Source organism: Felis catus, chromosome F1 (genome assembly GCF_018350175.1).
Source record: "Felis catus isolate Fca126 chromosome F1, F.catus_Fca126_mat1.0, whole genome shotgun sequence".
NCBI lineage: Eukaryota > Metazoa > Chordata > Mammalia > Carnivora > Felidae > Felis > Felis catus.
In genome coordinates this window covers 102,838-119,330 of record NC_058384.1, presented here as the reverse complement: position 1 = coordinate 119,330, position 16,493 = coordinate 102,838, and the positions used below count along the sequence as shown (strand labels likewise).

The following is a 16,493-nucleotide window of genomic DNA, read 5'->3' as shown; positions in this document are numbered from 1 at the left end:
TTCATAATCTTATGCATTTAATAGAGATAACATAAGCTCATGTGACCAGTAAACCCAGGTAGGAAAAAACTGTATGGTTGCATTATATTTAAGGCTGACAACCTTAAAAATTTATCTGTTTTGATTTTATTAACAATCTTAAAGCTAGCTTTATTTACCAGAGGTTAACCCAGATCATGTGAACTTTAAAATAAAAGGCTTGGGTCAGTTTCTATATTCCTTAGAGCTGTAGCAGAGTTGTAGCAATACTTGAATTTATGTAAGTGCTCATTTATCTCCAAGCCAACTTGAAAAGACCTCCTTTAAGGGATTGTATAAATGAGCCTGGTAATACTTTCCCAAGATAGAAAAATATCACATACACATAACCTACAGATGAAAACAAAGATTTCACAGCTTCCACTCTAGAATTTTAGCAGTGGGGTACCTGGGTGGCTCAGTCAGGTAAGCATCTGACTCTTGATTTCGGCTCAGGTCATGATCCCAGGGTCATGGGATAGAGCCCTGCATCGGCTCAGCCTGGGGCCTGCTTAAGATTCTCTCTCTCTCCCGGGGCGCCTGGGTGGCTCAGTCGGTTGAACGTCCGACTTCAGCTCAGGTCATGATCTCACGGTTTATGAGTTTGAGCCCCACGTCGGGCTCTGTGCTGACAGCTCAGAGCCTGGAGCCTGTTTCTGATTCTGTGTCTCGCTCTCTCTCTGCCCCTCCCCTGCTCATGCTCTGTCTCTCTCTGTCTCAAAAATAAATTAAAAAAAAATTTTTTTAATTAAAAAAAAAAAAAAGATTCTCTCTCTCTCTCTCTCTCTCTCTCTCTCTCTCTCCCTCTGCCCCTCTCCCCTGCTCACACACACTCTCTAAAATTTAAAAAAATAAAATTTTAGCGATGTGTCCATAGAACATAATAAACAAACTCACAGGTTTTTATCCATTTTATATTTTTATCTGAATTGTGTTTGTGACAAAGAGGGTAAATTGGGGGTTACCTCCTCAAGATGAGGGCTAATGCTTTGACTAATATTTTTGGAGAAGGCTTAGAGGAGTTTTATTTGCCCTGACTCGTAATCTTATGAGGGCTGTAAGCTACATTTTACACAAGTGACTGAAGAGACGTTTAGTGCAGTCTCCACTGCGCATCTGAGCAGATAAAATATTACATCAGTTTCCAATTGGCCTTTTTTCTTCTCAGCCTGATAATGCTAGGAAGTCTGAAGTTCAAGTGTCTGTGGAGCTGGAGTGGAAAGAGGTCTGGCAGCATGGACAGAAGGACGGATGAGATAGGGGCTGGGGGGGGGGGGGTTTACCTGTTGAGGGACCCAGGGGACTGAATGGAGGATCAAGGGAGCAAGAGGAAGACAGAGGAGGAGAAGCCACAGTTTGCCATTCTAAGTGTCCTAAAGAAGCCAATGACGTTCCAAATTATCCTTGGCAAAACCACGCCGATGCAAAGGGATATAGAGGGAGCTGGTGACACACAGTGGGCAGGAGCTGGAGAAGGGTTAGGAGCTCCCACGGGAGGAGCAGGATCAGAGAGAAGGGCCTACTTAAAAAAAAAAAAAATCAGCTTCCAAGGAGGGCAACTTCTGACCATGTATTTTGTTTTAAAGACCTCCTTTAAAATATCTTACCAGGTTTCAGACAGGACAGACAACAAATACCCCTGACAGTCATGAACTGCCCCCACCCCGACTTTTTTTTTTTTAAACCAAAGCTGCACCTGTTTCAAGTGATTCCAAACTGATAATAAGCCTTTTATGACTTAAAACCAATGAGCCTTTTACGGCTCAGACACGGACACAACCAGCTTCCCAACGAGGGTGCAGAGGAATCCTCCCACCATCCAGAGCCGGAAACAGCCAAGAAGAGACTCTGACAACACGGCTGACAGGTGGCACCAGTTTGGGGGGCGGGGGGCGGGATTAGCCACAAATGGGGTGCAACTCACAGTTGTGTCCAGCCACGCTCCTGGGGACCCCAGCCTGACAACTGAGCCCGACACACACAAGTGTATAACCTGCACGCCCCGTGGTGGAAAGCCACGCCAAGCTTTCAGGGCGAGAGAGGAGACACACAGGAGGACCAGGACAGCAAGAATGTGGGGGAGTCCCTGGAGGGAAAGGGTCAACAAATGGCTGCCCAAAACAAATCCACAAGAGTCACAATTCAAACATCTAGTTCCTACAACCGCTTCCCCCTGCCAGTCTGAATTTGGAACAGAAGGGACAAAGGTAAGCGCTTACCGTTTTCTCTCTGGCGCAGACCAGGCGCTACGCGAAGATGTGAGACAGCTGGCCGCGGCAAGAACTCCAGCCTTCCATGGACTCTGGCCAGTTCTCCCAAGATCCCGTCTGCAGACTCCGGAGTGAGCAGGGTCCCAGCCAGCCCCTCATGGTCACCAGAAACTGCAAGGGAGGAAAAATACCTGTTCTCTCTACTCTTCTAAATTTTTGGCTGGGTCTCTGTGACAAAAGACAGATTAACAAAGAAAGGCATATTATTTGTTTTAAACGTTAAGTTTCATGTGACAGAGGAGCCTTTGTAAGGAAATTAAGACCAAAGAAATGGTTAAACCTAACTTTTCATACTGGGTATGACGAAAACAATCATAGAAAAACACGATAAGATAAAGGAAGATAAAAGCTAGGAATAGTAAACTGGGGAACCTTAGCAAAGAGTGTTCATTCAATTCCCCTTGGCATCCCTCACCCTCAGAGAAGGGTGCTCCTCTCCTCTGGGCACAGGGAGGGCACCCCTCGTGTGAGGGTCTGTGACCTGTTTCGGGGGAAGGTCAGAAAGTCCTGCCTGCACCTGCCATTCCTCAAATTCCTTCAGCTTAAAATATCCAACATGCCAAGGTGCCATACTTTGGGGTAGCGCACCCTAAACCCCATCATTCTCCTTCAAACCAGTCATTTCCAGGGTGCGTGGCTGGCTCGCAAGTTATTTCCTATGATTCTCAATGAAAGAGTTTTGCTAGTTAGTAAGAATGGGTATGCAAGTCCTCCCCCACCCCCAGGTTCGGTGCAAAACACTCCAGCCAAGCACGATGACAAGGCGGACTTCTAGTTCTGGCAGTAGAAACCCGATGGCTGGAGAGCTCCCAGAGATGCGGTCTTACAGATTTCAAAATTCTTTTTAAAACGTAGGGCAGAGCTAGCTATAAAGCAAGAGAAATGTTCCAAGGCGGAAATGGTAAGAAAGCACAAACCTAGAGGTGAGTTAGTTCTGAAACCAGCATGTCCTATGCGCACCCGCACAGAACTTGAAGAGGGGAGCTAGAACTTGAAGAGGGGAGAGGAGAAGCTAGAGGAAAAGGTCACAGGAGGCAAACCAGTGGGTGTATGCCAGGTGCAGAGCAGAAACCCTCCCACATAAAGCCCTAAAGGGGAGATGCGTTAAAAACCAATTCATCTTACTGTTGATACACACGAAGGAATGGTCAGAAGGGAAAAAAAAAAAAAAAAAAAGAAAAAGATAAACGCATATGGGTAAATCTAAACACTACGTCATTTTCTGGGGTTAAAAGATCAAGTCCCAGAACTGTAATGCCAATAAAGCAGTGTGTATCAGAAAGAGGCTGATCCTACTGTCCTTAACTTCCTTAGGATAACCAGTAAAAGAAAAGAAACGGAATGAAAACCTTCCAGCAGAGGTCAAAGCGTGAAAATGGAACGAAGAGAGAAGACAGCACGGGACAGGACAGAGCATCCGGGCCTCGGAGTCAGAGCCCCAGGTGGGGGGCCCAGGGTGGAACCCTAGCTCTGCACCTGGCAGTTCTCTCCACAAACACAAGCCATCCGCTTCTCAAATTCCAGTTTCTTCATCTTTAAGAAGAGAAAATAATACAAAGCTTCCAGCCCAGGATCTGAGTTAACATGGAGTACCTGATACCCGGCCCCAAGCCGGTTCCCTTCCTGCTTTTCATGACCCTCAAGTGTGTTCACCACCAAGCAGGTCACTGTTGCAGGCGGCTAGATCAGATCATTTTTATCATGAATACCACAGCTGGTACAGTGAACTATACTCCTTCCTTATTCAGCTAAAATGATTCCAAATAAAACTGTAGCATATACAGTAGCTCAAGCTGTTTACTGTTCCAAAAGTGTGCTTACATGTATAGGTTTTCGCAAGAAAGATGAAGTTCAGGCTGAAGCGAATGCCCCTTTCGTAGCAAAATGCAAAGGCTAACACTTCGTATATGATAAAGAAAACCCAGTAGCTGCTTTCTTAGATACCTACTGACCTATCCAACCCCCACCTTTCTGCAAATTAAAAAAAAAAAAAAAATTTTTTTTTAATTATATCACCTCAAAGATATAAAACTCATTTCAGCTAGTTAAAATTTGTTAAAATTCCGAATGAGCATATAATCCCAAAATACAATAACATCTTGTTGTATAAAGATTATTTTGTGAATTTAGAAACTGTGCTCCAAAAATCAGAGTGTTCAGAAAAAGATAAGTCAAGTATTTCCCAATAATAGTGTTATAAAGGTTGACTCTAGGACAAAATAACATGAGACTCCTTGAGTTCAACAGCCCACATATGGATTATCCCTGCTCTCTCCACACCCCCTTTTTAAACTGTCCATGGCCAATTTTATTTATTTTTTAATTTTTTAACATTTATTTTTGAGAGAGAAACAGAACACGAGCAGGGGAGGGGCAGAGAGAGAGACACACATAGAATCGGAAGCAGGCTCCAGGCTCCAAGCTGTCAGCACAGAGCCCGATGAGGGGCTCGAGCCCGTGAACCCTGAGATCATGACCTGAGCCGAAGTTGGACACTCAACCGACTGAGCCACCCAGGTGCCACCCAGGCGCCCCCTCCGTGGCCAATTTTAAATTCTGAGTGGATTTTTTCTCTTCTTCACAGGATGCTTCCAGAACTTCCCCGTCTGTACATTTTAAAGAACAGAAATTAATTTCCATAACTAAGATAAACTTCAAGGCAATTCTGCCCCCAAATTATAACATGACCCAAAATAAAGTATGAATGCTTTAAGGTTTTTGTTTCTACCAGTATAAAGGTCTGACTACCCCCGACTTTGAAGCACACATGGCAGTCAGCAAGGTGACCCAATCCTCTCATCTGAATAAAAACGCTAAGAGCTGGGGGCACCCAGTTGGCTCCGTCGGTTAAGCGTCCAACTTCGGCTCGGGTCATGATCTCACGGTTCGTGGGTTCGAGCCCCGCGTCGGGCTCTGTGCCGACAGCTCAGCCTGGAGCCTGCTTCCGATTCTGTGTCTCCCCCTCTCTCTGTTCCTCCCCTGCTCTCACGGTCTCTCTCTCACTCTCTCAAAAATAAATAAAGATTACAAAAAAAATCTTTTTAAATGCTAAAAGCCGAAAATGTTTTGCAAGAAACCAACTGGCAACCACTAAAACTAAAGGTGAAAGTTTCATTAGAACAGAAATGGAAAACCCTGCATGTATACACACGCTCCAACAGGAAATGACGTACATGGTGGACCTCAGGAGTGAAGCCCTCAAGAGAGCTGTATTCCACATACAGCAAGGCCTCCGGGCTTGATGCGTGGCACAGCAGCCAAGGGCTACGGCCCTGAGGTCAGGGTGCCCAGGTCCAAATCCCAGGTCCAGTTACTGTGCAACACGGGCAGTCTACGTCCCTTCCACAGACCTCAGTGTCCCTAACTGTGGGGCTGGCATGATAGATAGCCTTTAACAGGCCTGCAGAAAGGGTTAAATTCGAAAGAACAGACACAAAGTCCTGAGCACGAGAATCGGCATATAGTAAACATTTAATGATTCTAGCTGGCCACGGAATCCCGTTTCTCTTATTTTACAATACAGCACGACTAGAAGCATCAAAAAGCACCCTGCGCAGTTGTTAATTAAAGAAATTGTATTTTAGGGGCGCCTGGGTGGCGCAGTCGGTTGAGCGCCCGACTTCAGCCAGGTCACGATCTCACGGTCCGTGAGTTCGAGCCCCGCGTCGGGCTCTGGGCTGATGGCTCAGAACCTGGAGCCTGTTTCTGATTCTGTGTCTCCCTCTCTCTCTGCCCCTCCCCCGTTCATGCTCTGTCTCTCTCTGTCCCCAAAATAAATAAAAACATTGGGAAAAAAAAAAAAAAAAGAAATTGTATTTTAGTCACTCACTCCCTGATAGGAGGAGGTAATCCTAATGCCCATCATACAGCATTCAGCCAACACAACCACATCCAATACCAAACAGCCACAAATGAAATCATTAATAATTATTAAAGCATACCAGTGACCACTGACCTGCTCACCTGAGCCCAGAGATCTTATTACTAACAATCAGGTTACAGTATTAAGGGACTAATGAAATTTTTCTGTAATATACTGCTGAAGTGATCTTGAGAGGCAACCATAAAAAACGGTAATAAAGTCTGGGGCGCCTGGGTGGCTCAGTCAGTTAAGCGTCCGACTTCGGCTCAGGTCACGATCTCACGGTCCGTGAGTTCGAGCCCCGCGTCGGGCTCTGTGCTGTCAGCTCGGAGCCTGGAGCCTGTTTCAGATTCTGTGTCTCCCTCTCTCTCTGACCTTCCCCCATTCATGCTCTGTCTCTCTCTGTCTCAAAAATAAGTAAACGTTAAAAAAAATTTTAAAAAAACATAATAAAGTCAAAAATAATCAAGAACCACCAATTACTCTGCAACCACAATTCAACATGCCCCCCTCACAGCCTTAGCAGCTGGGGGTGGGAATCGGAGATGCGAGCCTACTCAAAACAGTTTCGTTCGTTTGTGTAATACGTTCCAGGGGCATGAGGACCCATGGCAGATAATTCCAAAAGTCTGGTTTGCATTTGACCTTGATGGCCTAAGAAACCCTAAGCAGTCTCAGGGAAAGTAACACCTAGATCTAAAACCTACAACTCGGGGATGTAAAGAAAAGACCCTTAAGAACCCTGGAATTCTCCCATCACCCCCCACCCCCCATCCCCAGGGCAGAAACTATCTGAGACGGAACTGTGACCTGGCAGCGATGACCACGGGCAGCACCACCTGAGGTGACGTCTGGAGCAGGAATCTCATAACCACTTACTTGGTAGCCATTAATTTACTCTTTGTTTCAAAGCGGCCTTTTTATCTAGGTTTAAAATGAGTGAAACTGTCTAAAATTTTCTTTGCAGCAAATGGAAATGCATTCATCATCACTCCCCATCATCCTTTTCAGCTGGCAGTAACTTGTGGTTGTAAAGCTAAACAACAAAAAAGAGCGTGGGTGATGTTAATCAAAGCCTGGATTCCGGCCCTGCCCTGCAGCATGCTGTAATGGGGGAAAAGTTCCTGCTTCACATTCCAAAGGAAATGAATTCTTCTGTGAATAGCCCCCACGATAATGCCACCTCTCGGTCTGTCACTGTTTTCATCCATGCAGCAAGTATTTTGTAAGCACTTACTACTTTGTGCTAGAAGCTACGATAATGACAGCACCACCCTTGTCCATAATACACCGACTGCATTTCAGGGAAGTTTAAAGCGGAACGTGTGGATCCCAAACACTACTACGAGTGCGTGAATATTAAAAAGAGCTCTAGAACCAACATGCTGTTCACACTCTCATAGAAAGTGCTTTAGGGCAGACCCGGAATTTAAGGCGCTTTGAAAACATAGAGGAAAACTGTACAATCCAAAGCAGACAGGCTTTAGAATTCGCTTCACCGTTTCTAAGTGTTACAAACTTAAACAAATTATTTAATCTCTGCAAACTTTGGTTTCCTCATCTATACAAAGGAAATATAAGCACCTACCATAAATAAGGTTGTCGTGAGGCCTGAATACAATGTACAGTAAACGGCTGGGACAGTGCCTGGCATACAGTATACGATCAATAAATAGAAGCCAGTATTAGTAGAGACATTCTCAACAAGAGGAATGCATTTAGTGGTGACCTTCACCCCTTGATGGAAAAAGTTAACTGTGTCAACAGAACTCAGCAGCATGGTTCTAAAAAGCAAAGTGAGAGCCTAAGCTTCTTGGGAGAGGGTGTGAGTTGATAACATGGAAAGCAGGAGAACCCACCTCAGGGCAAGGTGAAGACAGGAACCTGCAAAACGAGATGCAGTGAGATTACAGAGGAAGCACCTGCATTAGAAAGTCAAGGAGCAACTCCACCGATCCGTCAAGTTGGAAAAGGTCTGTCTCCCCCCATGATTCTGTCTCCTCTCCTCCACTCCTCCGGGGAAGAAGTGTGTTTTCTCTGAGAAACTGGGAATCCAAAAAAAGGAAGTCTGAAGAAACAAGGTAAAGAAGCCGTCTCTATGTATTAAACCACTTACTAACACTTTGGATTGACAGGTTTTTGTTTGGTTCTACAAATTCCAGTTTAAAACACACGGTTTATACAATTGCCTATAATAAGTAGACCGATCAGTCATTCCACACTTTCCTCTGAATTAACATCATCAAATAATTACAGATGAGCTGCCGGTTACGAGGGAAATGGAGGTCTGGGGGAGAGGTTAAGGGACACAATTAGAGCAACGGGGTGACGCTGACACGTGCGGCGCCTGTGAGAGGGGATGCACCACAAGGGAGGGGACGACAGAGCAGGGAGAGGAGGGGACAGCAGGACAGTGCCCACCAGCGGCCCTGGAGCAAACACGATGGTCCACAAACCGCTCCGGCTTTTTAGGGCGAGAATTACCAGTGCATCTCACTGAAAATCAAGTGCCACTAGAGACTACAACACCTAACTACCCTAGGACTTTGACACCGGACACCACATAAGCTGAAACACTGGGGCCTGAAAATACAAAACTGCTCAACCTTACGATCAAACAACAGAACATCCGTCATTAAAAAATTAATGTTCATTTAATTGCGTCGTTTTTTAAAAAAGCAGTTAGAGGTTGCTAAAAAGAAACTTTTTTCAAGTTTATTCATTTATTTGGAGAGAGAGGGAGGGTATGAGCAGGGGACGGCCAGAGAGAGAGGGAGGGAGAGAGAGAGAGAGAGAGGGAGAGGGAAGGGGGGAAGAGAGAAAAAAAGAAAGAGAGACAGAGAGAGAGGGAGAGGGAGAGAGAGAATCCCATGCAGGCTCTGCACTGACAGCATGGAGTCTGATGCAGGGCTCGAACTCACGAACTGTGAGATCATGACCTGAACGGAAACCAAGAGTCAGACGCTTAACCAACTGAGCCACCCAGGAGCCCCCAAAGAAACTTTTTCAACTGTACTTCCCTCCCCTAAGGATCTCTTTCAACTTTTCCAAACTTTTTTTTTTTAATGTTTTATGTATTTTTGAAAGAAAGAGAGACAGAGAATGAGTGGGGAAGAGGCAGACAGAGAGGGAGACACAGAATCCGAAGCGGGCTCCAGGCTCCGAGCTGTCAACACAGAGCCCGACACGGGGCTCGAACTCACGAACTGCAAGATCATGACCTGAGCCGAAGTCAGACACTTAACCGACTGAGCCACCCAGGCGCCCCCAAACTTTTTGCTTGTGAATGTAGACACACACAAATTTCTCAACTTAAATTTAAACCCAGCCTACAAACCTGTGCTGAGAGATCTCTTCCAGCCCGAAGGGTTGCAGAGAGAGCCCTTATCAACAGATCTTCAAATGTCACAAAGGCTGCTTGAAATTCTAACTAAACACATCAAGTTACTCGGAGTCAAAAGCAAATCCTACCAATGTTCTGAATACAGTGAAATGTTCCCAGGTCCAGTTCAGAAATAATTACGCAATAAAGTTGGGGCAGATACTCTATGCCTCAGATCTAGTAATCTCATATTTGATCCCATACAATGAAAAAAATCCGTTATTTAATTACTGCTGAGTCTATATCCTGAAGTGCTTTTGTATCTTAAGAAGGAAATACCACAGAAAATGTCTTTTAAGTCCCTTCTCTTTGGAGTTGGCATCCATTGAAATATTCCATTTTGGGGCGCCTGGGTGGCTCAGCTGGTTAAGCGTCCGACTCCGCTCAGGTCATGATCTCACGGTTCGTGAGCTCGAGCCCCGCGTCGGGCTCTGTGCTGACAGCTCAGAGCCTGGAGCCTGCTTGCGATTCTGTGTCTCCCTCTCTCTCTGTCCCTAACCCACTCACATTCTGTCTCTGTCTCTCTCAAAAATAAATAAACATTAAAAAATATACATATTTCATTTTGGTTTTTACTTACAACCTGAAGGAAATGACCCTTTGAAGAGGAAAGGGAGAAGTTACTTCAAAATCCTGGACTTTTGTTCCCCTTTCCAACTGTTATCTTTGTAGTTATATTCCAAAGTGCAAAAAAAAAAAAAAAAAGTAAAATTAATTGGAAATAGTGCCATATTTAAGTACATCTTTTCAATTTGATGAAATTAAATTTGCAACTGACATACAACCCCCCCACAAAGTGCGTAAGAGTGCGGCAGCGGTAAGAAAGTACTCCACGTAGTCAGGGACGTGCACCTGCCTGAAGAAAGAACCCACACTGCAGAACTGCAGGGTGGCCTAGAGTAGCTAGAATAAGCGACAGGGGAATTAAAAAAAGGATCTCACTCCAGCAACACCTCCTGATACTCAGGCAGCTGCCATGATGTAGTATAAAAAAGCTATCACTTTTGAGTCCTACGTGCCGGGCATTATGCTAATAAGCACTACATACATCATCTCCTTCACTCCCTCTAACGACTTAGTGCGCTGGGAATTATTACGCTCATTTTGCAGGTAAGGAAGTAAACTCAGGTTATGCCTCAAACCTGGCAACCTTCTCAAGAATCCATTTACACCCTCCAACGTCTTCTCTATGCCCCGTGGAACCCTTCGAATTCCCTTCCAGGGGACTTCCAAGTCCCTGCCCTGCGCCCCTTACAGAGAGGAGCAGGGTCCCCACAGCTCCCTATTCCTCTGCTCTCTGACGGTCCTCGCGAAGGAAAGCTCCCCCAGTGAGGTCTTTCAGGCCACATGTTCTCTCTACTTCAAGGTCCTCTGGAATATCCCCTGTGAACCAACCAATGGCTAGCTTGTACTTGTAAAACCTCTCCGAGCCTCACGGGTAGCACAGGACCCTTCGTGAAATTGGGGCCCGCCTGTACACCCCTTATGATACACCCCCTTCTCTCCACCCACTCTTCCCCCAGGGCCCGAGAACGGCCTGAGTGTCGCCTCCGTTCTGGTAACTATCAGTTCACACTCAGTCCCTGAAGTACACACTCAAAATCACCCCCTCTTCAGAAAACCCCCTAACTAGCGTCACTTCAACTGTAATCGCTCTCAGCAGAAAGGGCACTGGATTGGAAACCAGATCTGGCTTCTAAAGATGGTTCTTTTATTCACTGTGTTACCTGGGCAAAATCACTCCATCTTCTTGGGACCAGTTTCCCAACCACAAATGACGAGAATTTGACTAAAAAGCTCAAAACTAATTGCCAACTCTAAGAATTTTTTATACAAAAGAGTTAGCAACAACATTATTAAAAAACAAAAAAAATTGCTATAACATTTTTAAATTATTCAAGGCACCCTACATTTAAATACACAACATACAAAAGCCACACACACAAAAAAGAGAACTTTCAAATTTCAAAGGTTGATTAAATTGTCCATTTTTTAGTCTTTATTTGACACATGAATGAAGACCCAGGTAATCCCTTAGAGACTACTGGTCTACAAATATAGACACTTCCTTAATTAGTACTCACTATGTAATACTTTATACACCACAAATTTTAATATACCAAAATGTGTTTGTAGTGCTGATAGCTGGTCTTATGGGTCAACTTGGTTGGGATACAGCTAAGTTAATCAAACATGAATCTAGGGTTGCAGTTCAAGTATTTTGTAGATGTGACTAATATCTACACTAAATTGACTTTAAATAAAGGAGATTACCCTGGATTGTGTGGGTGGGACTCATGTAAGCAGTTATAGGCTCTAAGAACAAAAACAGGTTTCTCAGAGAAAAAAGAATTCTACCTCAAAACTTTAGCACCAACTCCTGCCCGACCTTCCAGCCTGTTGGTATGCCCTACAAATTTTGGATTTACTAATCCCCACAATTTCACGAGCCAATTCCTTAAAATAAATCTCTTTTAAAACACACACACACATACACCATATTGGCTGTTTCTCTGGAGAACCCTAATATATACCAACATACCAAAAGACTCAAACAGGTATTTATTTTTCTTTCTTGCTTGGTTTTTTAATGTTTATTTTTGAGAGAGAGACAGAATGTGAGCGGGGAGGGGCAGAGAGAGAGGGAGACACAGAATCAGAAGCAGGCTCCAGGCTCCGAGCTGTCAGCACAGAGCCCGACGCGGGGATTGAACCCGTGAACCATGAGATCATGACCTGAGCCATACTCGGACACTCAATCGACTAAGCCACCCAGGTGCCCCTTTTTTGTCTTTTTTTAAGTTAGGGTTAACAGATGTCTGTTTCTTGTAACCTCTTTAAAATATTAAAGCATTGGGGCACCTGGGTGGCGGCAGTCGGTTAAGCGTCCGACTTCAGCCAGGTCACGATCTCGCGGTCCGTGAGTTCGAGCCCCGCGTCGGGCTCTGGGCTGATGGCTCGGAGCCTGGAGCCTGTTTCCGATTCTGTGTCTCCCTCTCTCTCTGCCCCTCCCCAATTCATGCTCTGTCTCTCTCTGTCCCAAAAATAAATAAAAAACGTTGAAAAAAAAATTTTTTAAATAAAAAAATAAAATATTAAAGCATTTTAATATTTTAAGTGCTCAGAAGGTTATTTTGTTAGTACCTTCTGCACAATGCCAACTTTTCTTTATTAAAACCCATAGGAGGGGAAAGAACAGTGACGTTCCCTACATGGAATTTCTAAGCTCCAGAGCTGATTTCACAAGATTGTGAGATGCAATTTTTTTCTCATTGTCCTGGCTTTGAAAGTATTTCCTAACTACCAGTTCGTATATCACCATTGTGAGGAAATCAACGATCAGCCCAATCCCAAAGCTGAAGAGCCACACGAAATTGGCACAGACCTTGGACTACTTAGTGACATCTGCAAATTCAAGCCGAAAATTCTGCTCCAAGTTTTACTGTTGATCTGTCTCATGGCTAGTCTTCAGTGCTACAGGGACACAGAAAAGACTTCAGAATCACTACACACAGAAAACTGCTAAAGATCTAAGAATCACACACTTAGTAACATCAATTCACACACTGATGTCCTTCAAAAAACATTCCTGATACGTGGTATATCTAGAAACTTTTCCTGTAAAGAGGCCAGCAGTATTCAGGCTTTGCAGGCCAAAACATCTCCATGGCAACTGCCTGACTGCCACTGTAGCCCCAAAGCAGCCAATGACAATATATAAATGAATGAGCAGAACTGTGTTCTAATAAAACTTTATTTATTACAACAGGACATATTTAGCCTGAGGGGTGCAGTCTCCTGACCCCTGACTTAACTCAGGCAATCACAGAGCCAGAAAAAACCCTGAAGACCATATGGTACCATACCCCACTCAATGTCAAGATACCCATAACAATATCCCCAACAAAGAGAGATCTGGTCTCTGTTTAAGTCCCAGTGACCATCCTGCGCAGAACAGTTACCATAATCAGACTCTTCTCCAAGCTGGACAGTGTTCCTCCATGAGGACAGCAAGATTTTTGGACGGGATATTTTCCCATATGTACAGCTGTCCAAAGCATCTCTGGTTCCCAAATCTTAAGTGCTAACTACACACACCTACACCCATCACTATGACAACCAAAACCCTCTCCAGCATCTTTCCAAAGCCCCTGGGGGGGAGGTGTCAGGATCCACTGAACAGAGGCGGAATACACGGCAAGTCCTACCCAGACGTCCTCATTCTATCTATGGCAGGTATGACTAATAAATCACAATATTCTTTAATACTGACGCTGGACTTTGTCTTTTTTTTTTTTTTTTTTTTTTTTTAAGAGAGAGCATGCGCAAGTGGGGGACAGGGACAGAGGAAGAGAGAGAGAATCCCAGCACAAAGCCCGACTCAGGACTCAATCCTACGACCCCAGGGTCATGACCTGAGCCAAAATCAAGAGTCGGACGCTCAACCGACTCAGCCACCCAGGCGTCCCTCTGCGTTTTTAATAACCCACCAGAAATACATGTGGATGGAAAGCATGTCTAAATTACCTAAGCCTCGAGTGTAACACCACGTAACATAAAAATACAAATTATCTTGGGGTGCCTGGGTGGCTCAGTCAGTTACACATCCGACTTCAGCTCAGGTCATGATCTCACAGTCCGTGGGTTCAAGCCCCCCATCAGACTCTGTGCTGACAGCTCAGAGCCTAGAGCCTGCTTCAGATTCTGTGTCTCCCTCTCTCCACTGCTCATGCTCTTCTCTGTCTCAAAAATAAACGAAAACATTAAAAAAAAATACAAATTATCTTTTTCACACTTTTAATAATCACCAAATTTTCCCAAAATAAAACTGCTTTGAAGCCAAGGCAAGACCATACCTAACCTCTGCATTTTACCAAATTATTCGCCATTTTGAAAAATCACCTCAATGGCAGCACATACGTTAAGTACAACCCACCTGCACAAGTGTGCATTTGTAACCGTCTCATCCACAGTAATTCTAGACACAGACACAAAACGCTGACCATCTGGAATGTATCGAACACACGCATATTAAAAATATTTTAAATCATTTTTTAATGATTTTATTTTTATTCCTCCTTTATATCAATCATAGTTAGAAATTGTGTTCATTTCTTTGCCATCAGATTTGTAAGTAGTTACAGTATGCCTATGAATTCATTTCAGGATGGTAAAGGAGGAACTGTAAAATACCTGTTACAAAAATAGAGTGTTGGATCTAACAGGTTAAAAATCACTGCTCTAAAGATACCTGTTTAGCCAAATTCCCCTAACACAGACAGCACTCTTGTCCACACTCTGGACACAGATGTAATGCATTTGTTCGAAAGCAGCTGTCACTGGCCCTCCGAAGCCATTTCACAGAAACAGAGATCTCACAACAGAGGGGCAGTTCCCGTGTCCCCTGTCCTCTGTGGTATGACAGACACAAGAAAGGGCTGTGCAAACCAAGTGCGTAGGACGTCTAAACCCTCCAGCACCCTGTGTCTGTCTGTGCAACTACTCGCACCTGCTGGTGAAGGCACCCACCCGGCAGTGATTACGTGTCAGTGAAAGAACCCAGCCGTCACTGAGGCAACTGCCCGTGTGCACCGGACACAGACTCTCCTAAGGAGCCCATTTTCCACATTAAATTGTGCTACTGGGATCTGTCCCTGGCTTTACACAGGGCAGGCTCTAGAACAGCGTCCACCAGGACACTTACCCACACCCTCTGGTGTGATAACCACGGCCACATGTGGCATCTGGGCACGTGCAGTGAGGTTCCGTGTGGCCACCTGTGACTGGTCACGACTGGACCTGACAGCTCCAGAATATCAGAGCGGGAAAGGGGCCCGGAGGCCACAGATCACAGCCACGTCTAGCTTCAGAAAAGGACTTACCACAGTAGGAACTAAGCAACGGAGGCTGAGAGGGATGTACCTACCCCGTTACCGGAACAGGCCCCTCGCCCGGCCACAGCGCATGAGCAGCACAGCCACTTCTAGAAGCCAGGCATCCTGAGCCACTCCTCTGCCGTCCTGTTGCTGACTCAATAAAAACTCAGTTATTTCATGTCTCACTCCCCATATGCCATCTGATACATACAGAATTAATCTCACAACTGATAGACTTTCCTCAAATCTAGACTTAGCTATAAGCCACCGTAATGTTAAAAGTATGGAGATAAAAAACTAAGATCTGAACTAAAGCTTAAAAACGCTGTCTATGAGAGATTACTAGTTTGGGATTTAAAGGTTTCACATTGACTAAAAATGAAAATAATCTCTACATACAACTATGTCGATCTCCACATAACCCATAGGTATAATTGTATATCTCGATTACAATAATGGACTGAGGCCACTGGCAAGTGTAGTTTCCAAGGACATTTATTATCATTTCCCTCCATAAATCTTTTTTTTTAATCTTTTTTATAGCTCATGGCAGCTGGGTAAGAGTTCATACATAGTTGAAAGATGAACTTCAAGCAAAATCATTAACATAAGAAACGGCAGGTCCCAGAGGCTTTCTTTGAATCAAGGTTTCAACTATTCTAGGTTTAAGTGGTAACATCCAGTCTGGAGGGGTAGGAGAGAGCCAGGTGCCTAGGAACACAATTCCAGCAATTGGTCTTCTCTATTCTTTGGAGACATGCGTGTGAAAGTGAGTGGTAGGGAGCGGAAAATCCGACACAACTCTGGGTTGGCCTATAAGTAATTCTTGGGTCTTCCAGGGAATAAGGGTACCAGATCCAGAGAACTATCACTTGTCACCCTTCTCCACGGAAAACCTGGTATAAAATTACCCGTAGGTGATCTGCCGCAAAGCCTCACAAGGAGCATTAGCTACTTAGCTATAATGAAAGCCAGCCTTGACTCAACCAAGCTTTAAGGGATGAGCATTATAAACACAAAAGCTGAAAAGGATAAGTGTGTTAGAAAACGGAACAAAAACAGATCACTACAAGCTGAAATGTTGA

General features: G+C 44.6%; 1 protein-coding gene across 6 annotated transcripts in view; it reads right to left on the bottom strand.

Moving 5' to 3' along the window:
• Positions 1-16,493, bottom strand: part of DISP1 (dispatched RND transporter family member 1) — a 182,335-nt gene that overhangs the window by 157,999 nt on the left and 7,843 nt on the right. For 5 of the 6 annotated variants that reach the window (XM_023248075.2, XM_023248081.2, XM_023248077.2 and 2 more), the window contains exon 2: positions 2,238-2,399. The exons of the other annotated variant lie outside the window; for it this stretch is intronic. The gene's annotated coding sequence lies outside the window, so the exon portion shown is untranslated. The remainder of the gene's footprint in view (positions 1-2,237; positions 2,400-16,493) is intronic. 6 annotated transcript variants of the gene reach the window in all.